The sequence below is a fragment of the Callithrix jacchus genome, chromosome 7, assembly GCF_049354715.1.
Source record: "Callithrix jacchus isolate 240 chromosome 7, calJac240_pri, whole genome shotgun sequence".
Classification (NCBI taxonomy): domain Eukaryota; kingdom Metazoa; phylum Chordata; class Mammalia; order Primates; family Cebidae; genus Callithrix; species Callithrix jacchus.
Genome location: NC_133508.1, coordinates 149583336 through 149607492, shown reverse-complemented (window position 1 = coordinate 149607492; position 24157 = coordinate 149583336). Strand labels below are relative to the sequence as shown.

General features: G+C 37.5%; 1 protein-coding gene across 4 annotated transcripts in view; it reads right to left on the bottom strand.

The window, feature by feature from the left end:
- Positions 1-23541, bottom strand: part of RAP1A (RAP1A, member of RAS oncogene family) — a 92180-nt gene extending 68639 nt beyond the window's left edge. The window contains exons 1-2 of one of the 4 annotated variants that reach the window (XM_035252458.3): positions 23400-23541; positions 14481-14574 (exon numbers count right to left, since the gene is read on the bottom strand). The gene's annotated coding sequence lies outside the window, so the exon portion shown is untranslated. Of the gene's footprint in view, positions 1-14480; positions 14575-22985 lie in introns of all 4 variants that reach the window. The other 3 variants (XM_078332743.1, XM_002751223.6, XM_035252457.3) reach the window with 3 other exon arrangements.
- Between the last annotated feature and the right edge of the window lie 616 nt (positions 23542-24157).

Genomic DNA, 24157 nt, shown 5'->3' with positions numbered 1-24157 from the left:
CCAAATCTGGGCCACTGTCTGTTTCTGTGTGGTTTGTGAACGAAGAATGGTTTTTATATTCTTGCATGTTTTTCTAAAAAAATATTTTGTAACATGAAAATTATATAAAATTCACTTTCAGTGTCCATAAATAAAGGAGACACAACCACTCTCAGTTGCTTATGTAAATGGCTGCTTTCACCCTGTAACAGCAGAGTTGAATATCTACAACTGGGACCATATGGCACCAAAATCCTAAAGTACTTATTACCTGGCCTCTTACAAAAAAAGTTAGCTAACATCTACTCTACTTTATCAGAGGAAGTATTAACTTCAGGAGGAATGAACAAGAAAGGGGTAAGAAATCTTAGAAAATAGGATATAAGAAAAGGAATAAACTAATGTTATTTATTGCATATTTACTATGCATAAAATACTGTTTTGAGAACTTTACATCTACCAGTATATATTTTTTTTGAGATGAAGTCTCACTCTGTCACCCAGGCTGGAATGCAATGGCACGATCTCAGCTCATTGCAACCTCTGCCTCCCGGGTTCAAGCGATTCTTCCACCCAGATTCTTCTGAGTAGCTGGGATTACAAGCTCCTGCCATCATGCCTGGCTAATTTTTGTATTTTTGTAGAGACAGAGTTTCACCAAGTTGGCCAGACTGGTCTTGAACTCCTGACATCAGGTGATCTGCCCGCCTTGGCCTCCCAAAGTGCTGGGATTACAGGCATAAGCTACTGCACCCGGCCTACATCTACTAGTATTTTTAATCCTCACAGCATATCTACGGGTGGAAATAGTTGTACCCATTTTATACATGAGGCAAAAAGGTGAAAACTAACTTGTCCAAGCTCAAAAGACATGAATTATGGAGCTGGGATTATAACTCAGGCCGTGCGGCTCTAGCAGCAGTGTGGTTAACTACAATACTATATTGACTTACCAGTCATCTTCTTGTCTATTTAATCTGTACTGTGCAAATATTGTTTTTCTTTAGAATTAGAGTATATAAACTCTACGGATGAACCAATACTAAATAAATTAAAATTCTGTGCTGGTACATTTCTTAGAGAATTTAAAGGATTACAAAGACCTATGTGCATGCTCACACACACACACACACACACACACACCCCTTCCTTCTTGAAGGCAGAAAAACTGAGAAAGAAGGCCCCTTTGATTCAACCATTGCTCTCCCACAGGCCATATCTGAACTCTGAAGCTGAGGCAAGCTTTTATATGCAGGCTAAGATAAAAAAGGTTCTCCTCCCACATGCCCTGCATCATTATGACCAATTAATAAAGAATCTGGATGGTGGAGTTAGAACATGGATATTTCTCAAAGCTCCCAGTTAAATCTAATGGATAGCCAAGCCAGCGTTGTAACCCACCATACTATACTTCTCTCCACTCAAGGAGAAGAGTGGTAAGAACAGAGTAAGAGTAAAGGGAGGAGCACGCAGAAAGATGAGAGAAACTTGACAAAACTTATCTCTGAAGAATGGAATTTTACTAGCATGCTAGTATAGAACATTTCTAGTCTTCATGTCTCATTGCTACATCTGAAGACTTAAAAACAAAAGGAACTATAAAAAGAAAACTAATTATTTCTATACATGCATATATGTACATATGCATGTTTTTACAGGAAACTTCTGTAAGGATACACAGCAAACTGATAACCACTATTTTTGTCTCATTTGCACTCTTTTCTTGATATGTACTTTTCAGGGCATTATCTGTATTTATTCCTTTTAAAATATATCACTTAATAAAAATAGTGGCATTTTTTGTTTGTTTTTTTGAGACAGGATCTGGCTGTCACCCATGTTGGAGTGCAGTGGCACAATCATGACTCACTGCAGCCTCAATCTCCCACACTCAGGCGATCCTCCCACCTCAGCCTTCTGAGTATCTGGGACAGGTATGTGCCACCACACCCAACTAACTTTTTGTTTTAATTTTTGTAGAGACATGGTCTCACTATGTTGCTCATGCTGGTCTCAAAATTATGGGCTCAAGCTATCCTCCTACCCTGGGCTCCCAAAGTACTGGATTTAGAGGCGTGAGCCATCATGCCTGGTCAAAAACAGTGAATTCTTAAAAAACAGTGTGACTAATCCTTGAACATCTGTTCAAGGATTACTTTAATATTACCTTGAATAGGAAAATAATTATTAAAAAAGGCTAGTAAAAACTACTTGATACTTTCCTGAAAAACAGCTTACTTTTAGTTCACTAAACAAAACATAAAAATCTCCCAACTTTTATGTACTGTGGAGATGTATATTCTAACAAATCTATTAAAGAATCCTTGCAATCAGATGGCTATTACTAATTAAGCAATCAGATGGCTATTACTAATTAAAGTCTTACTGATACTAATTTATCACAATATTTAATGAGGAAAAAATGTTTTAAATAATGAGAAATAATAAAGTGAAAACATTTTAAGTTTTAGAAAACATCACACATTCTAGTTTTTGTAATCACTTATAATATCACATAACATTGCATTAAAATCAAACATCGCCCTAAAAATAAATTAACTTACAGGGACTATTCATTTAAATGAATTTGAAGTTTTTAAATGGCTTCTGTCTTCAAAAAACAAAGAAGACAATGGTAGTAGATAAGGCTTTATCTAAGCAATCACAGGCTTAGACAAAGGTCTAAGCCATAATGAGTTAATGCTCAAGCATAGGTTGTCATTTGTTTGCAGCTGTGATTCTGAGATAAAGGACTCAGTTTCCTATACATTCACAAAGCATTTACGTTAAATTTTGCACCAAAGAATAAAATCTCTAATCTAGTTAAATGGTAACCTTGACAGACAAAATAACCATTGTGATGTTAATTTTCATAAACACATCATGCGAAAAGCAAACCACTACCATGAGGGAAAAAGTTGGTTTTGCACATTGACAGATGCAGACCCACAATCCAAAGTGAGGTAAACCTCTGTGATAAGCTTAACCTAGCTGTGGTGACCAGTCAACTCCAAGGGAGGCTAGTGTCAGCAAACAGTCCAGTCTGAAATGCCTGGGTACTGACTACCATTTATTATATTGATTTGATTCGTCTTCATCCTAGTGGTGAGTGTAGTACTCCCGAGAGATTTTTCATTACAAACGTAAACTCTTCCAGAACACTAAAAGCATATGAGACTCTGACCTGACAGTATGTCCTAAGAAAATATAAAAGCTCATCGTGTATTGGTTACTAACAATATCAGAATCAACATTTAAAAATGTTAATAATGCTGTGAGTGGCTATATTTAAAGAAAAAATAATCTCAGAAAAAAATTAGCATTTTTAGAAACTAAGCACAGTTCTGCTTTAAAAAGCGAAGTGTAACAATTCTTTTGCAATGTTTACTGATTTCTCATTAAGAAACCTACATGAATCCAGCAAAAACACTAGTTTTTTTAAAAAATCAGATGTTAATTCACAAACGTGTTACCTCTGTAACATCTATTCTGATATTCTGAGCTATATTAGACCAAACCGCAGAAAAATGTATGTATAATTCTGAAGATAATATTTAAGTAGAGAACTATAGAAACAAGCAGAAACAACACAGTATGATATATCTAAAATAAATATATTACCAGAAATGAAAAAAAGAGTATATCTTCTTTAAAAAGAATAAAAGCTTGACCGCTGAGAGAGTATAAATCCAAAATACTTCAATCAATAGACCAAAGATTAAAAGGCATATTTGACAGAAGTGCTACGATTCCAAGTATTCCCAGAAAGCTCACAGCTCAATAGCTTGTTTGTTCACTAGGCAACTTTGATGTGCTTTTAGAGTTCTGAATTACTGCCAGGCCCTGAAAGTCCTAAAAAACTTATACTATTCTAGACTATTTAAAACACATATAATTGTCTTAAAAAAAAAGATTAAAACCGAACACCTAGCCAAAATTCAACTGTGACTTATCCACCCACTTATTAGAACATGTTATATTTCCTGATATAAAGGTAATTAAAATCTGGTCCAATATCAGAGTAGGCAAATAAAGGAAGAAAAAAATAGAAAACACAGGGTACAGTGGCCCAGGGCTATAATCTCAGAATGTGGGGAGGCAAATGACTTTTGCCTCCCAAAAGGGACAAAAATGACTTAAGCCCAAGAGTTCAAGAGCAGCCTGGGCAACATAGCAAAACCCTGTCTCTACAAAAAAATTAGAATGGTGGCATGCGCCTGTAGTCCCAGCTACTCAGGAGGCTAAGGTAGGAGAATCACCTGAGTGTGGTGAGCCAGGATCCTGCTACTGCATTCTGGCCTAGGGGTAGGAATAAGACCCTGTGTCAAAAGCAAAAACAAAAACAGAAAAAAAAGAAAAAAACACACAAAAAGACCTACATATATAAAGTAGTCTCAATTCTTAAATGACCCAGCAATTCTATTACAAATGGGAATTTATGCTACAGAAATAAAAAGCAAACAAAGACATATGCAAATACAAAACAAAATGGGAAAGAAAAGATCATTCTATAGAAGAATGGACAAATTACTATGTATCATATAGCTTACAAGAATGAGGTGTAATTATACACAGTGATATGAGACGATGACCGAAATCTCTAAGGCAAAAAAGCAACTTGCTATAGTTAAGGAACAATCTGTTTTTCTGTTTTTAAAGCTAGATATCACTATATAAAATTAGTTATATGTAGTTTTTATATAAATTATATAGCTATTTATGTTAGGATATATACAGGAAAAGGCTAGAAAAAGATTCATTTTAATGGTGGCTGTTCTTGGGGAAAGGGACTTTCACTTTTTAAGTTATACGCACCAAAAAATATTAAAATGTACAGAGTGAAGTATTTCTACTTCTTGGAATTTATCCCAAGGAAATAATTAAGGATGTATCAAAAAAATCAACTATAATGATATTCATAGCATAACTTGTATAATAAAAAACTGAAAACTATAGCAAATCATTTAAATAAATGATGGCAAATTCACATAATGTAATACTATACATCTATAGTATTTATCCATTAGAGATGATACTGTTAAAAGATATTCATTTATCATGAAAAATTCACAAAATATTAAGAACAAAGGGAGCATGAAGTATTATGTATCTTATTTCATTTTTATCACAGAAAAGGCATAGATGCATTGAACATCACTGAGAAAGATATACACCAAAATGTTAACAGGTTGTAACATAAAATTAAAGGTGATTTTTCTTTTAGCTTACTGCGTGCATTCTCAACAGGGACAATATCACCACCAATAAGGTGAAAAGTGGCTCTTGAGGGGCAAAAAAAAAATGCTTACTCTTTTAGTGTATAAAACACAGTTACACATATGATACACAGACAAATATACAGTTATATCTGTGGCATTAAAATTTCATGAGCAGGACAATTAGAAAGAAATACCTAAAAAGGCTGAGAAATAATGTCTAATTGGTACTTTCTTATTTTTTCTACAATGAATCTGATATTACTTGAGTTTGACTTAAGTAATCTATGTACATTTAACTAATTGAAAAGGTAAAATGAAACATACCATGGAACGCCTTGTAAGACGTATCATGAATTTTCATTATTAAATACAAAATGTGCTCCTTTATTCCTATGGCTTTAAAAGTGTAATACAAACCTACAAAAATATACAAAATAACAATAAATGTATTTTTGTATAAAAGTATACAAAAATAACACTAAAAATGAAAATATAGAGAGAAATAAATTGAAAAAGTATCTCATTAGAATCATCTGGGGATCACCCCATGAGTAAAATACAGCACCCGAACCCTATCCCAGACCTATAAAATCAGTATTTCTGTGAGTGGAGTTATGAGATATACCAGAGTAGCTTTTATTAATGAAGCACACTTACATCATCACACCACTCCATGGAAATATGAAATCCAGACATAAAATATATTTTAATTTGGCCTGGGAGATTTAAAAACTATATACTGAAGTAATAGAAATAATCTAAGAGCCTAGAAATCTAGAAATTCCCAGTAAACTCACCCCTTTCCTTTAATGGATTCAAAGATTTACATTTCTTCACAAACTACCGAAAACAATTTATTGTTCATTATCTCTACTGGGCGCAAGATATTGTGAAGAATAGAAAAGAAACGAGCAAAATTCATGAATTGCTACTAAAATTAACTTACTTTATTTTCATAGTGTTGTAGAAAATCAAGAGTTTATCTAAATTTGCAAAAACCAGTATTAACTACTGGCTTTCTCTGGGCACTAAATTCACAAAGAAACAGTTTTTAACCAGTAATTCCAACTCTTTGGAAGGCTGAGGTGGGGGGATCGCCTGAGGTCAGAGGTCAGGAGTTCAGGACTAGCCTGGCCAACATGGTGAAACCCCATCTCTACTAAAAATACAAAAATGAGCCGGGCATGGTGGCACATGCTTACAATCCCAGGTACTAGGGAGGCTGAGGCACGAGAATTGCTTGAACCAGAGAGGCGGAGGTTGCAGTGAGCTGAGATTGCAGCCATTGTACTCCAGCCTGGGTGACAGAGTGAGACTGTCTCAGAAACAAAACAAAACAAAACACAAAGGAAACAAAGAAACATCAATGCCAACTTTTGCATAATAACAGCAGCAACAATTTTAAGTGTTTCTGGTACATCAGGCATGCTTATTTAGTCCTCAAACAAATCTAAGATATAGATATTGTTCTTTTTCCATTGACAGATGAGAAAACTGAGAAAAACTGGAAGGTACTGTATGCAAATTTTTGCCAAGTGTTTTGCCTGCTGACCACAAATACAAATGACCAAATAGTCAAAGCAAGATTTTGCATACCATTCATATAAATAAGAATCCTGTAATTAAACACGTATCCATAAAACAGTATATGATATAACTGAAACAAATCTAAGTTAGAAAAATCAAAAGGTTTCCAAGGCAAGGTAAAACAGTACAAAACTTGTCCTGTTTCTCTCATCCCCATTCCCAGAAAATGGCAACTTAATTTTGTGTCTGTTTTAGTTTTAAAGGAAAAATATTTATTGTAACATAAAATCCCATTTCAGAAATTCTATTTATTATTTGCAAAACCTTTAACTCATTTTATCACCTAAGAATCTTTATCTTTAAAAGTTTTATTAAGCTTAATTTCATATTCTATAATGAATTCATTTTAGAACTTTTAGTTTGACTATAAAATATACGAACAATGTAAAGTTCATAAAATAAAAGGCTTAACAAGGGAAATAAAATATCATCTACAACCCACACACCAGAGATAACAATCTAGGTCTTTTGGTGTGTTTCCTTTTAACCTATATTCTATACATGAATAGATACATATTTTAAAAATAAGTACTGTACTAGGCCGGGCGCGGTGGCTCAAGCCTGTAATCCCAGCACTTTGGGATGCCGAGGCGGGTGTATCACGAGAGATCGAGACCATCCTGGTCAACATGATGAAACCCCATCTCTACTAAAAATACAAAAAAATTAGCTGGGCACGGTGGCACGTGCCTATAATCCCAGCTACTCAGGAGGCTGAGGCAGGAGAATTGCCTGAACCCAGGAGGCAGAGGTTGCGGTGAGCCGAGATCGCGCCATTGCACTCCAGCCTGGGTAACAAGGGCGAAACTCTGTCTCAAAAAAAAAAAAAAAAAGGTACTAAAATTATACTATGTAAACACTGGTAATCTGCATTTACCAAAGTAACAATTAAAAACTTTTTAAAAATAGTACAGACAAATGCAATTTTATGATTGATTTTCTATGAAACATTTTGGCCTACATAACTAAAAAAGTTTATTATATTGTGAAAACTAACCAGGGTGGGAAGAGAAGACAGTTGGTCCTGTATATAAGGGGCACTCTCTCAAATATTTGAATGTTGTTAAAAACCATCTTAAATTTTACTGATTAAATAGCCATTTTCTTTGTATTATTAAAAAACTTTATATGTCCATCTTTGGTATGCCAACATACAGGGGATAGTAAACATGTAGTTATGGGAGTGGTGTTATAGATACAGAAAAGATCAAAACTGACCAAAAGCTCAGCCCAGCACTCTAGAACTTAAGCAGAGTCAGCTGAGAAAACCACAAAGCAATGATTCTCTATATCCAGTATCTAAGTCCTACTAGAGCTTATGTACACATGTAGGCAGATGGCACCGAGTGGTGACACAATCTCGAGTTTGTTCTGTTGGGACGGCAGTCCAAGTCGTGAGGCATAACGGGAATAACAGTATGAGTACATCACCTAAACCCTCCTAGCCATGGTTTCTACTGCAGATTTTGGTGGGTTCTTAAATTATAATGCAGTCATATTATAAATGCTGTAACACTAGTCAGAAGTTACTAAACAGTAATTTAAAACTCAAAGGGACGTTTTATAAATGAGGGTGGTCCTTGGTGTGAAACTCAGTATTCAAAAGACGCAGAAACATTTTGGAAAGAGTATATACTATTTGACTAATTTCGAGTTACTAAAGTCCCAGGCTTCCTACCATTTGAATGTAAAAGAAACACTACCAAAATAACCTAATATCTGAAAATCTAAACATGCAAATAAATGTGGGTCTGATTTTAAGAGTCTCTCCCCAAAATCACTTGCCCACAGTTTTTCTTAAATTAATCTGATATCCTTAAATAATCACATCAATTTTTACAGATACACATCTACAGAGCAAATTGATACTTGCACTTTAAATGTCCAACAATTTTCTGAAGCATGAAAACTTCATGCCAGGGGTTATGTATGTCATTACTAAATCAATTGTATGATCAGAATGAAAAACAGCAGGGTGCAACATTAGGGCAGTCTAAAAGCTGTCATACAGAAATCCAGCAGGAAAATTTAAAACCCAACACTTCAAGGACACCAAGAACCAAAATATATCAAGTTACCTTTTGTAGACCTGTCATAACTTAAGTCTCAGACAACTAGAAACAAATTTTAAAATATGTTCCTTCTTCACAGCACTCTTCATTCGATCTAGATATACTGTCCTTCCAACTCCAACCAACAAGACAGATCGCATACCTTATGAAGTAGTAATTACACTGCCAAAAATGTTGACAGATCGATCACATGCTCTCTGAAGGTCCCTGTAGGCTGCAATATCTTATCCAAAATATTCTACTCCTTCAACAAAATTTACCTCCTCCTAGTCCTCATTCCATCAATTTCATTTCTCTTTTTTGAGAAAATAAATTCCTTTTCCACCACCTAGCACATCAACTTCCATGTGTTATTCCCCTATGGTAAATTCTGTATCATAATTATGTTCCTTTCTCAACCTTACTCTGATTTATTTCAATTTCTTGTTTACCCACATTTACTTTCATCCTCTAGACATCCATTCCTATGTGATATTCATTTAAAAGAATACTAAACTTAAAATTTATTAAGATATTAATTTGAAGGATTAGAAACTTTATAAACACAGGGTTTAGAGATCTCATACACCTACTCTGCCTGGGTACAGACATTAGTTAAAACAAACAAACAAACAAACAAAAACCTTCATTTATCCTACTAACCATTAAATGCCCCAGAATTATCAGTTCATATTTCTGAGCAACAAATCACACACTTTGATATTCTAATAGAAGACAGACAAGTATGTGCCACCACCCCAGCCCCACTCCCCACAGACTGTGATGGATATTAGGTAGACAACTCACACTGGCTACATAAACATTTGCACTACTGTTATTCTATCACCTCATTTCAGAATACTATAGCAAATTTTTAAATAGTTACCAAAAAAATTAAGATAAAAACAGAACCAAAAAATATTATTGATAATGAATACTATGGTACAAAGCAGACTTTTTCTTTTTTTAAAGCTGATAACTTTACAAATTACTCAGTTGACAAAGCCTAAGAGAAAATTACACTTTGTAAGTGTTTGGTCTTTATTTCTCTCCTCAGGATTTTTACCATATGATTTATGGAGAAAAAAAAAAAAAGATGAAGTCACTTTACTTCTGAAGAAATTTTCTAGACTCATTTAGGAGAAAAATGGTGTGACTCGCTAAAAAACAGGAGTATAGAGACAGAGGCAGTCTCCTGTCATTTATTCATTCATGTTTACATTCAAGCAAGATACAAATATGTATTGATCACCTATTTTCTGCTTTGTATTGTAAAAGTCCTTTTTTCTGGAACTATCCACATGATCCTCTATAATTAGAGCTGTGTAAATTTTCACAAATTTTATAATTACTTTGAGTTTCATCTCCTGTAAAAAGCTGAACAATAACAATACCTACTTTACAGATATACTATGCAAATGAAATAGGATGTAAGGTGTCTATGCTCAAAAAAATAGGAGCTCCCTTCTGCCTGTAGGTCCCCTACAGATTAGGACAGTCATCAGTGGCTCCCAACCTTTCTATTAAAAAGTCTCTATTCTCTTCCATGGATTTCACGTCTTTAAAGATTTTTGTCTACCAATTGCCTTGACATCTTATTAATCAGAGAAGTAAAAGCTAGTCAAAATTCTCAAACTGCCAAAGACTTAAAAACTAAAAAAAATCCAATGCTCGAATCTTGAAGGGATAAGTACAATACTTTACTCCCTTAACAATCTGCAGATCACTACGATGTCTACTAATGATTTGAGTGATTTGAGTCAATATAATCACTGGTCAAAGAAAAGACACATATTTTACCTGTATAAATCTATTTAGAGTAAATGCACAATTTTTATTTGACTTTCTGTAATACTAGTAATCATTCATTTCTCTCTTTGCAGAATGCTGGGAAAAACAAAATTTCAGGACCATAAATCAGTGATTTTGTGTGTCTAGAGACACTACCGGTTATCCTACAGATTTAAGTGGGTATTACTAGTAACACCATCTTCAAATTCACAGGTTACATATACTTACCAATAAAGAGAAATAATGATATCCAGTGAGTTGTTTCCTATCAACCTCATCTACCAGGCTTTTCCTAGCCTTGTGATAACAAGGGTCTCCTTGTTCTTCCTCAAACATGACTACCCACTTCCCACCTTAGGGCCTTTGCACCAAGTGGGCCCTCTGCCTGGGTCACTCGTCTTATATACTGTTACGTGTCTGGCATTTTGTAATTCAGGTGCCACATTAAATATCATCATCTGTCAGCTTTTCCACAACACTCAATTTAAACCCTTTCATCATTCTCTATCATTTCATCTTGCTATAGTTTCTTCATGGCATTTGGGACCTCTGAAATTATCTTATTTACTTGTTTACTGTTTCTCTCTACTATCATCAACCCTTCAGTGGTATAAAAATTACCATGAAAGCATGTCTTATTCACTGATAAATCTCTGGTTCCTAGAATAGTACCAAGCACTCATAATTACTCAATAAATACGTGCTGGATGACTAACCAAACTGTTTATTATTACTGTAGGGAATGACTGATTTCTTAGTCAATAATTTATATTTAGCACTCAAAACTGCTGATTCAAAAGGAGTATGAAAAAAATCTTCTGATAAAGAAAAATGAACATAATAATCTATTCAACCAGTAGGCTTCATTTTATTTTATTTTAATCCTTCGGGATAGAAGGATATAAAGGTCTATTCATGTTTCAAACACTTTGTATGTCACCTCATGTAAAAATTAAATGAACTATCTTATAACAGTATACCATGAACTGCTAGCTACTTAGTTTAATAATTTATTTTCTTCTACCAAGATACAAACATCTTCCTAAAAATGTAAGACAACAGGCCATCACAGTGACAATGCCAGAATGGCCCAAACTAAGGACTATGTTATTCTCTCAGCTATAGCGAAAGGAGTAGGGATGATGATGGGGAGAGAATGATTGTAGTTCAGATTTCATTTGGACAAACAGGCAGAAGTATCCTAAAACCTATTCAAAAGATTCTTATAGTTTGCGACATTAAATCATTGTTTTGAATTTGAATATCTGAGGTCCTTTTAGTAAATGAAATTTCATTCAGCTGACCAGATCTGGGCTTTTGCAGATTCACAAAGGAAAAACACAATATTTGTTTTAAAAAAAAAAAGTCATTTGCTCACAATCCCCAACACTATGAGCTACATTTGCTTATTAATTCAAAAATATTTTCAAGGATACTTTTAAAGGGAAGATATTTGAATAAAAATAATAAGGACTTTATTTCTGAATTTAGGCGATATTTGGAAACTAAAAGAAACATTAAGAAAGGTATGACAACTGACTGTTTTTAAAAAATGCAAACATCGGCCGGGCGCGGTGGCTCACGCCTATAATCCCAGCACTTTGGGAGGCCGAGGCAGGTGGATCACGAAGTCAAGAGATCGAGACCATCCTGGTCAACAACGTGCAACCCCGTCTCTACTAAAAATACAAAAATTAGCTGGGCATGGTGGCGCGCGCCTGTAGTCCCAGCTACTCGGGAGGCTGAGGCAGAAGAATTGCTTGAACCCAGGAGGCGGAGGTTGTGGTGAGCCGAGATTGTGCCATTGCACTCACTCCAGCCTGGGTAACAAGAGTGAAACTCCGTCTCAAAAAAAAAAAAAAAAAAAAAAATGCAAACATCTTAGAAGTATCACAAGCCGATATAATTTTTTAATTGGGGGTTGCTTCTTTTCTCTACTGGAAGACAGCAAGCAGACAATTCACAGTTCATGTGAGTTTACTTATCAGTCAAAAAGAAATACTATTAATATCAATCTCTGACTAACTTGCTTTCTATTATTCAGTCAAGTGGAAAATATGAGTAGAGCTCTAGTCAGGTACTAGAATGACTAAAAATAGCATCTGCAAATTCTTTTTTTAATTAGGAAAATGCATGGGTGAGGGAGAAAATAGGAATATTAAAAGTAATGTTTTTCTAAAGATCATACATCCAATTTCCCATTTTTTTGCTTCTATATTTTACTTAGAAGCTGCTTAACAATCAAGAAGTCTGTATTTCACTTCTCATCACCTCTGCTCACATAACTGGTGTTTTTAAAGTCCTACAGCAATCAAGAATGCTACAACAACCACATGCAGAAGAATTTCACCTTACGGTGAAGTTTTAAGATAATATCTCCTGAAATACAGTCTAAAAGCAAGGATATCCTGTTAACCAAGAACTCAAAACACTAACTAAATAAAATTACTCTAGGAGACTACGCATACATATTTTAAATGCATAAATATATGCTTTTTACTGATAAAAATCATAGGAGCCTTGGAATATGTTATCCCTCGGTTTTTAAAACGGTAGTAACACCCAAAGTGTACTGAAGTCCCGTTCTTCTCTCAAAGGCTGCCTAACTGCATGTACGCCTAGGCTATTTCTTTTGAATTTAATCTCCAAATTGGCTGCACAGATCTTCACAGCTATGAAGCGTAAGCACTTCCCCCCAACACCTCCTTGTTTTCCTCTAAACCCTCAGATCTTACCTTACCTGTGTTACTATTAATCCAGACTCCCTGTCTTCTATCTTTTCCTTCCTCAACTCATTCTGTACGCTACAAGCAAATTCAGTGCTTTTTGATGAAGGCTTTTATCAAGCAATTTCCCTCAAACCAAAACTTGTACTCCCGAAAAAGTCTACACTGCTCAACCTATCATTCAATGGCTTAGAAAGTCTAGCCGGTCTCTATTTCTCCCTTATCTCCATATTTTCTAACTATACAAAAGCCTAGGCTTCTGTCAAATTAATCACCTGTGCTCCAACTTCTCCTGAACTTTCTTTCTTGGCACATGCCATTCCTACCACAAAGAATGTCCACTATTCCCCTCCTGCTTCCACTGCTCACCACAGTCATTTGCATTTCTCTATTTATTGATGTAAACAAGAACACAAAAATGAGATATTTCTTGCCCTTGAGGAGACTGGCAGAAAAAAAACAAATTCAATGAAACGAGCTGGTTTTTATTAAATACCTATGTGCCAAGTGGTCTTACACATTATTTCTAATCCTTTTAACAATCCTACGAGGTAGATATTAATACTCTCCTTTTATAAAAACAAGGAAGCCAAGGTTTAGAAAAATCAAATCGTATGCATATTTAGCAGGTTGCCTCAAATCGTGTACTTGCTAAGTGGCAAAGCAAGGACATGAACCCAGGCTGCCTAACTCCAGAGCTACTGCTCTAAAAACTAACTGATCTTTTTGTTTGTTTTTTTCAAAGTCAGAACCATGTAACTACCCCCTTCATCTATCTGAAATAACCTAGTTTTACATAATATTTCTACTTATACGATACAACAAGCTTTCTCATGTTTGTCATTTTAATAAAGAACATTAAAATTCTAGCTCTCCAAAAAAAATTTAAAAAAACAACGCTCAAATTGCAACTTTAATTGTAATTTTTTTTTTTTTGGTCACAGATTACTTTTACCTAAACTATTTCTAAAGAAACTCATTTCAATAAGCTTTCTGGAAGATAACCACAAATCCCTTTCATACACTATGATGGTTTTACAAATTATTAGTAATATGAGGATTTTTGCTATTACCACCCAAGAATGTAACAGGTATCTATCACATCGGCAAAGACTGTAAAAACTGACCTACTCAATGCCATTGAAGGTGCAGTGAGACACACACTCTTATACACAGGGTAACCACCCTCTGATCCAGTTATCCCACTTCTGGGAATCTATCCTACAGGAAGAAAAAAAAACAAAGATGCAATCAAAGATAAATGTACAAAAATGTCTGTTCCAGTGTTATTTAAAATAGTAATATTATAAAGAACCAACCTTAAAGTCTCACACTAGAAGACCAACATCCCATTCAGAAAAAAAAAGTAGGATCAAAACAGTATATATAAAGCTATAATTCTAATTCTCATTTAAAAAAAACTGTACATGCAAGGAAAAAACTGGAAAAATTCACATTAAAATGTCAGTGGTAACCTTTTCTGGATCATGGGATCATAGGTGTTTTCAATTTCTTCTTTACACTTAACATTCTTTTCAAAATTTGCCACAGTATAACATGAATTACTTTAATCAGAACAAAAACAAATGTTTAAGCAGTTATAACCACTGAAATGATCCTGAACCTAACAAGGGTATATTACTTGGAATAAGAAATACATCGCCTAGTGCAAAGAAAACGTCAGACTTGTTTTGTTTCCAGCTTCTATTACGCTCACCTTTACTTTCAAGTTGTGTAAAGAATGTCATCCAAAACTGAGTAGTACCTGTATTTATCAAACTGCACAAGGCCCACTTTCTAAACGTCAGCCGATGCTCCAAAAGAACCACAGTTAGATGGACTATTGTATTTTATATGTCTACTGAGAATAATACATGTCCAATTAATCCTAACTCAAAACGTGCAAAATGGAAAAAACAGAAAAATTGTTCTCATTTTGCAAACTAAATATATTATTGTTGCCTTATAAGCACATCATAATTAAGTCAGAAAAGAATCTTGAAAATAAAACATTCACTAAAAATGCACATTTATGCATGTTGTCTATTTGCACATTTCTGTCCTAGCAGATAGTTGACTTTAGTGGCAAAGGATGATTTTAATCAGTATAGAAAAAAATATTAACATGCCATTCTATAAAACAACTTCTGACATTAAACAGAGAATTTAAATTGATAGCTGAACCAGAAAACAACTTCCCTATAATGTGGTGTGTATATACATGCGCGTGTGTGTGTGTGTGTGTGTGTAAGTATATATATGTATACATATGCAGAAAAGCTATTTACAAACAAATACGTCTTGGACTTAAGTAAAATAGGCAGTAAAGCAAACAATTCTTATTTAACTCTATTTTAAACAACTAAGAAACTGATTTGGTCTAAGAAGCTGTTAGAAAACGAGACCACAGAAATAGCTGTTCACTGGCCAGGCGTGGTGGCTCGCGCCTGTATTCCAAGCACTTTGGAGGCCAAGGCGGGTGGATCACCTGAGGTCGTGAGTTCAAGACCAGCCTGACCAACATGGTGAAACCCTGTTTTAAAAAAAAAATTTAAAAATTAAAAATTAGGCCAGGCGCGGTGGCTCAAGCCTGTAATCCCAGCACTTTGGGAAGCTGAGGCGGGTGGATCATGAGGTCAAAAGATCGAGACCATCCTGGTCAACATGGTGAAACCCCGTCTCTACTAAAAATACAAAAAAAAAAATTAGCTGGGCATGGTGGCGCGTGCCTATAATCCCAGCTACTCAGGAGGCTGAGGCAGGAGAATTGCTTGAACCCAGGAGGCGGAGGTTGCGGTGAGCCAAGATCGCGCCATTGCACTCCAGCCTGGGTAACAATAGCGAAACTCCATCTCAAAAAAAAAAAAAAAAATTTAAATAAATTTTTTAAAAAATAGCTGTTCACTGACTAAGAGAATTTGAAATGTTCACAATTTATTCTACTTAAAAAGTGAATATCATTCTATTTTCACTCTATCATGAAAATACAACCTTGATTTGTAAAACATATGATAGGCTGTGGCAAACAAAATAAACTGCTAGACCATAAATTCCTTAAAGCAGAAACTACACCTTCACATATCAGTATCCATCAAACAGCCTAATATGGGATTACTAAAACATCCGTTCAATGACTGAATCTGAAATCTATCAATGAAATTATGAATTAACTGTGGTGGCACACGCCTATAGTCCCAGTTACTCAGGAGACAAGGCAGGAGGATAGCTTGAGCCCAGGAGGTGGAGACCAGTGTGGGTGATATAGCAAGACTCTGAAAGAAAAAGGGAAATGGAAAGAAAAAAGAAAGGAAGTTAAAGAAAAGAAGGAGGGGAGGGGAGGGGCGGGAAGGGGAGAGGGAAATTATGCAACTTTTGCACAAGCATAGGATGGAATTTAAAGGGTAGTTCCAAAGGTATCAATAGATTTGGGCTAGATTGTTAACTGTATAAAACTGAAAGATTAGTGTTAAATTTCAACTGCTACAATATTTAACTTAGTGCCTTCTTGCTTAATGTTTTATAATATAGCCAATTTGTCTAGAATAGAATTTTAAAATATCACTGAAAATACAGTGAGTGAATTTACTCTCTGGATTACACATCTGACATATCTAAAATGTACTGTCAGCAATAAGAGATTTCCACCATTAACTTAGAGTCATATAAACTGCATTTGGGATACATCTAAATAGTTGTATCCAGTTCTTTGTGCCTCTTTTTATAGTTTTGTCTTTGCTAAAGACAAAAACCAAACAAACAAAAAAGAAAACAGCTAAAAAACAAAAACAAAACCACAGTCCTATCACGAACAAAATTATCTTTTACATCCAGAATAAGTGGGGACAGCACTGTACTGCAAAAAAAAAAAAAAAGTGAATAACATGTTATAGGTGCACACAACTATGAGTTCAAGGTAAGGCACTTCAAGTTTTAATTAACCCAGCAGTATCTTTTATTAGTTTTTTTAGTTTCATATACTGCTATTCTTATGAAATATAGCCTAATTTAAATACATTCCAACATTAAAACATACAATTACATATTCAATTTTAAATTTGGTTAACTTAAACACTTCAAACCACTCTATCAGTGTGAACTAAATAGTTTAGAGACAAGAAACATTGGGAAAATTTGAGTGATTTATAAAGAAATTTTTTTCTCAGATTTATCTAACCTAAATTTATGTAGCCTAAGTAAGTAAGTCATTAGTGTTTTCTTTTTCTTTCTTTCTTTTCTTTTTTTTTTTTTTGAGATGGAGTCTTACTCTGTCGTCCAGGCTGAAGTGCAGTGGCAAGATCTTGGCTCACTGCAACCTCTGCTTCCCAGGTTCAAGCAATTATCCTGCCTCAGCCTCCCAAGTAGCTGGGATTACAGCTGCGTGCTACCACACCCCACCAACTTTTTAATATTTTCTGTAGAGATGGGGTTTCATCATGTTGGCCAGGCTGATCTTGAACTCCTCACCTCAAGTGATCCGCCTGCCCTGGCCTCCCAAAGTGCTGGGATTACAGGCATGAGCCACCTGCCAATCAGTGCTTTTAAAAAAGCCATTAACTTGTCTACTGATTGGTGTTCATTTCACAAACCATTTAATTTTCCGTGTGTACATCATATACTTTTGAAAATTTTGTTAAAAGAATTCTTTAAAACCACTTATAAAAACACACTATTTCCTGTTTCAACTCTACCTTAGTAACCATACACAATTTCCTTTTTTCATTGGTGCATGTGTGTATGCATATTTGTACCTTCTACCTCTAAAAGGCCTATTTTCAAGCGGAAATGAGAGCAGGGCATGGTTCTCTGTTGAATTGCCTTGTTGATCAGAACATCATGAGAGTGAACAAAGCTAAGCTTATAGGTTCAATACTCATCTGGATCATTTAACTTTGAAACAAAGGGCCCTCTTAACTAGTCATCTCACAACTGTGCAGGGGACTGAGAGAATGAATTACGCAGTGCAAATCTACACCACTAGTACAAAAGTTTCAAAATGTAAGTGAGCTAATATTATCTTTGTATATGAAAAACTGAAAAGCACATAAAAACTACTGCTTTTTTTTGAGACAAAGTCTCGCTCGTTAGCCCAGACTGAGTGCGATGGTACAATCTCAGCTCACTGCAACCTCCGCCTCCCAGGTCCAAGCTATTCTCCTGTCTCAGCCTACTGAGCAGCTGTGACTACAGGCGCCTGCCACTTCGCCTGGCTAACTTTTTTGTAGTTTTTAGTAGAGACGGGGTTTCACCATCTTGGTCAGGCTGGTCTTGAACTCCTGACGTCATAATCCACCCACCTCGGCCTCCCAAGTGCTGGCTGACAGGTGTGAGCCACCATGGCCAGCCTAAAACTACTGCTTATAATCCGCAAACTTCACACACATGATTAAAGAAAAAATGGACACTTCATCAGTCTCAGTAACATACTAAAGCTTAAATATTTTTTTAATGCTAATCTTCATAAGATATGAATCTGGCATTAAGTAACGCAGCAATTATATGACATCAGAATAAGCAAAAAATACTTTGAAATATGCTGTAACTCTTCTTACAACTGAATAGGCCTAATCAATTAATTATTATACCCAATTAATTTGAAAAGGGACATTATCAACAAGTAAACTTACATTCACAATTTGAAATGCATCCCAATATTAAAATATAAATGCTTTACATTAGTTATTTTTGACCATCTAAAATAAGAGAATTTTTGGAATCAGGAGATTAGAAATTATCTGAGGTTCAATGAACATTTACAGTGTCCCTATCACATCAGAAACACAGCAAGGTGTTTTCAAGGAACTCAAGTGGTTTAACCCGCTCCTTTGTGTAGATGTCAAAGCTCGCCACCTATGCCAGATCAAGCTATCCAGATTCCAGAACCAGAAATTCTGGGCAAGGCCCTCAGTGGTATAATTTTCTATCAAAACAGACTCGTATCATCACCCCCTATAAACCAAGTAAAATTTCAAAGATGCAATGTTAACCTATTTAACAAAAGCAATAGTCTTTTTTTTTGAACAACTATAAAGAATTACAATTAAAACTCAACTGTGAGTCTTCAACTAAGTACCTGTATAATTTACTGCAAAGAACAAAACATGGGGCTGTCACAGCTATGAAATTCTAAAAACATCATGCAAAACGGAAATTAAACGAATTACAGATAACCATTAAAAATCCCTTTGTTGATGCGCACAGTGGCTCATGCCTGTAATACCAGCACTTTAGAAGGCGAAGGTGGCCGGATCACTTGAGGTCAGGAGTTTGAGGTCAGCCTGGCCAACATGGGGAAACCCCATCTCTACTAAAAATTAAAAAAAAAAAAAAAAAATTGATAGGCCAGGCACAGTGGCTCTCGCCTGTAATCCCAGCACTTTGAGAGGCCGAGGTGGGCGGATCACCTGAGGTCAGGAGTTTGAGACCAGCCTGGCTAACATGGAGAAACCCTATCTCTTTTTAAAAATATATATATATACATATAAAATAATAATAAATTTTTTTAAATTGGCTGGGCGTGGTGGGAGACACGTGTTATCCCAGCTACTCAAAAAGCTGAGGCAGGAGAATCACTTGAACCCAGGAGGCAGAGGTTGCAGTGAGCCAAGACTGCACCATTGCACTTCAGGCTGGGTGACAGAGCAAGATTCCTTCTCAAAAAAATTTTTTTAATTTTTAAAAATATCCCTTCGTAAGGAAAAAAAAGCAATTACCAACATGAACATTTGGATGTCTAATCCCTATTTTAAAAGATCATCGACCATACACTAAAGTTCATGGATAACAGTAAACACTCACAAGGTCTAGAGTGACTTAAGTATTACAATACAAATCGTAACAGATATGGGCAGAGACACTCTCTGATTCATCTCTATATCCAACAATTACTACCCTGTTGCTGAATGTTGAAGAGAGGTAAGCTAACATCCAAACTTTAAATGTAAGCTCTTGAAAAATTCAACCTAACAATCTGAAAGATCTCTTTTTATGACTGACACTATTTTTTAAATGTTAAATGATAATGTCCAATGCAACTGTAAAAATGACATTACCGTGAAATGTTTACCAACAATTGTGGCTGTCAAGATCAGTATAACCTAGTCTTAAGAGTAAGGTGATGGGGACAGAAACAGTGGCAGGGAAGGGCAGTAAGGGAAGACCTGAGACTGGTGCAGTGACGGGAAGGAAGTTAGGATATGTACAATCTTGAGGAAAAAGGTTACAGGTAGAGAAGACAGCAAGTGTAGACACCTGAGTGTAGCTGACCTTGAGAACTAGGAGGCCAGTGTGGTTGGAGTACAGCAAGCAAGAGCAAAAGTAAAGGGACTTGATATTACAGAAATAGCTGAGGTGGGCTGGGCCCGGCGTGGTGGCCCCCGCCTATAATCCCAGCACTTTGGGAGGCTGAGGCGGGTGGATCACCAGGTCAAGAGATCGAGACCATCCTGGTCAACAAGGTGAAACCCTGTCTCTACTAAAAATACAAAAATTAGCTGGGCATGATGGTGCACGCCTGTAGTCCCAGCTACTTGGGAGGCTGAGGCAGGAGAATTGCCTGAACCCAGGTGGAGGAGGTTGCGGTGAGCCGAGATCGCGCCATTGCACTCCAGTCTGGGTAACAACAGCGAAACTCCGTCTCAAAAAAGAAAAGAAAGAAAGAAATAGCTGGGCTGCTGTAAGTCTTGCATGCCATGGTAAGAACTTCGGATTTTTACTGTGAATGAGATGGGAAAACACTGGACAGTTGTGAAAACAAGAGAGACTTGCTCTGACTTAAATTTGTGAGCATCATTGTAGCTGCTGTGTGGAAATCAACTTGGGGTGGAGGGGCAAGAGTGGAAGCCGGAAGATCAATTAGGAGATTAATAATCTTCAATTCTAACCTTTTTCAGTGATTGCAAAATTGTGTATCTTCATGCTGTTGGACATATAGTTTCCTTTTCTTCCCATCTATTAAAGTAATTAAACGAACATGTGCATATACAACATTTTCTTTCTCTTGGAATCTTTCCTTGGGGATTTATTCCCAGAAGGACTACAGTACAGGATCAATGTATACGAATATACTTAACTTCTGGGGTATATTAAGTATAGATACTGTCCTTCCTGAGGCCATACAAAAAGTGAACAAAGACTTTTGAGCTGTTTTAATATGAATTGGGCAACACTCAGGGATTCCATCCAGTTCACTTTTAAGACAGATGGTCATGGTTGGCCTCAGAGGGTCCCTAACACTAATGCAAAATTTTGTGAATAAATGCCTATTAACTTTTTTCTGAGGAGAGAGTTTATATATTTCAACATATTCTCAAAGGTGTCAGTGGCCTAGAAAAGGTTAAGAATTACTATTTTACAAACTGGAAGTGGAATGCAATATCCTAATATAGGGTACCTCTCAAAAGGACGGAAGATTTAACACCTAGACTCATCTTGGTAATCATTCAATTCATTCAACAAATACTGAACATGTATGATCCGCAGTACCTTACAGCTGATCGTATCTGAAGTAGACCATAATTTAAACACCCAGGAAACTAGACAAGAGTCCCTGAAATATATACAAAAGAATATCAAACTATATAATTTCAAAACAAAAATGTTACAGGAACTAATAATAAAGACAGAAAGTCTGGGGCCTAATTTAATGCTTATTATGTCAAAGTATCACAGAAATAAATTACATCACAAGTAAAGAAAACTACACATAGGCATGTCCACCCCCACACATTCTGACAGGAAACCCAAAGAAAGTTTCCAAATCCTGTTTCCAGCAGCATCTCTTCTGAGACAGCCCTTCACACTTTTGAAGGTAGGAGCCCCAAGTTAAATCTAAGAGCTGATACTTTACGCTTACTGTAATAACAAAACCATCATCCACCACCTAAGAAGGAGAAAAGAGTGGCTACCTGCAGGGCTGTGGTCCAATCACCTTCTGCTCTATTATTCTATTTCACTTCCTATGCCTCCTACCTTCAAGGAAGGAACAAAATGATTTTCCCTCCCGAAACAGAATGCATTACTCCTCAACAGTAGTTCTTTTTCCAAGAGGTCAAAGGTTCCCTAAACTCTGGTTCTCAGCCCTGTGAGGAGATCCCATTTGGCAAGCACAAATGTCTTCCTCTCATCTTCTCCCCGTAGCAGTAAATTACACAATTCGGCTGAAGACACCGTCCTTAACTTCCTGAGTAAGAGGGGCAAGAGATGCTCTTACCAACGTTAGTTTGAAAGATTACAAGAATCACACTGTGACCTCTTCCCTAACAAAATTCAGGGAAGAAGCAGAGACTCATGAAAAGTAACATTGAAGAAGCGAACACATGGTAAGCTACGGAAGACCTGGGGGTAAAGAAGGCGGGAAAGGGGCTAGAAGGTGGAGTGGGATGTAGAGATGTCAGCCCTATTCACTGGGGGAATAAAGGAAGGAAAAGGAGACCCTGAACCCTGACAGAAGTGAACACGGACATAGCAACGCTCCAACCGGTCCGCACTTCTACAGCAGAGGACAGAGGACAGAGAATTCACCCAACCCTCCAACCCCCTCCCCGTGTGCCCCGCCAAAAGGGAGAGGTGGGTTGGAAAGGAAGCTCTGACCCTAGACAGGGGACATGCAAGAGAGGAAGGCAGCGACGTCCAACCTTCTAAGTCTCTCAGGCAGTGATGGGCGAGGGCACCAAGTCTGGGGAGACGGCAAGGGAAATGGGCTTGTGCTATGACACCTCGGGGAGTTGAAGGGTGGGGGACACAATGTCCTCTTTCTCTCCCACAGCCGGCCGGGGCCCCTCCCGACGATCTCCCGCAGGCCTACAGTCGACCGGGTCGGTCCGCGGGCGTGGTTGGCTCTGGCCCTGGCGGTGGCCGGGCCTCCCTGATCTCCGGCCCCTCCCGCCGGCCAGGCCCCCGGGCCGCCGCCCCGGACACCGATGGAACGCGGAGGAGGAAGGGGGAGCCAGGCGACTGACCGGCGACATGAGCCGCCTCACCATCGGCTCCGCCGACCCGCGCCCCCCGCTCCCTCTGGGACAGTCTAGGGCTCCCCGCCCCTCACTCACCCCCCTGGTCCGGCACCTCCTCCACCTCCTCCTCCTCCTCCTCCTCCTCCTCCTCCCTCCTCTCGCCCGTGGCTCCTGCTCCGGCTCTGCGCGGCGACGGCAGCAGCGGCCTCGGGAGCGGCGGCGGCGCCTCCTCCAGAACGCGCACGCACGCAGCACGCATCCCCGCCCCCTAATTCTGTCCCGCCCCTCCAAGTGAGCCGCGAATGGGCTTCGGCCCCGCCTTCCCCGCGGCGTTCCGGAGTCCGCTTAAAGGAGCCGCGCACTTTAAGCGGGGAGCGGGGAAGTCCTGGAACTACCGGGAAGGGGCGGGGAATTTTAGCTTTGCACACAGGCGGAATGGGAGGTGGGTAAGACCGGAAAAAAAATGAGGAAGGGTCCAAAGATTCAAGAAGAAAATTTGGAGGGAACGCAAGCATTCGACAAGAACTGAGCACCTGTTAGGTGCCAGGCGGTGTTCTAACTAAGCGCAAAGGGATCAAGCCATAGACAGGCAAAGACCCTCCTGCAGCATGCTTGCTAGTGGAGTGGGAGAGGGGATACAGACAACAAACAAGTGACAAAAACTGCAGGTAGTGATAACTGGTGTGGAGGAAAATAAACGGGAGATAGGGTGACTTTACACCTGGTCAGATACTGCGTCTCCAAGACCTTTGAGCCCATACACACGGTATGAAGGAGTAAGTCTTGCAGACACGGGGGCGGGGAGGACGAATAGCCTTTTCCAGGCTAAGAGAAAATCAGCCATAAACCCAGAG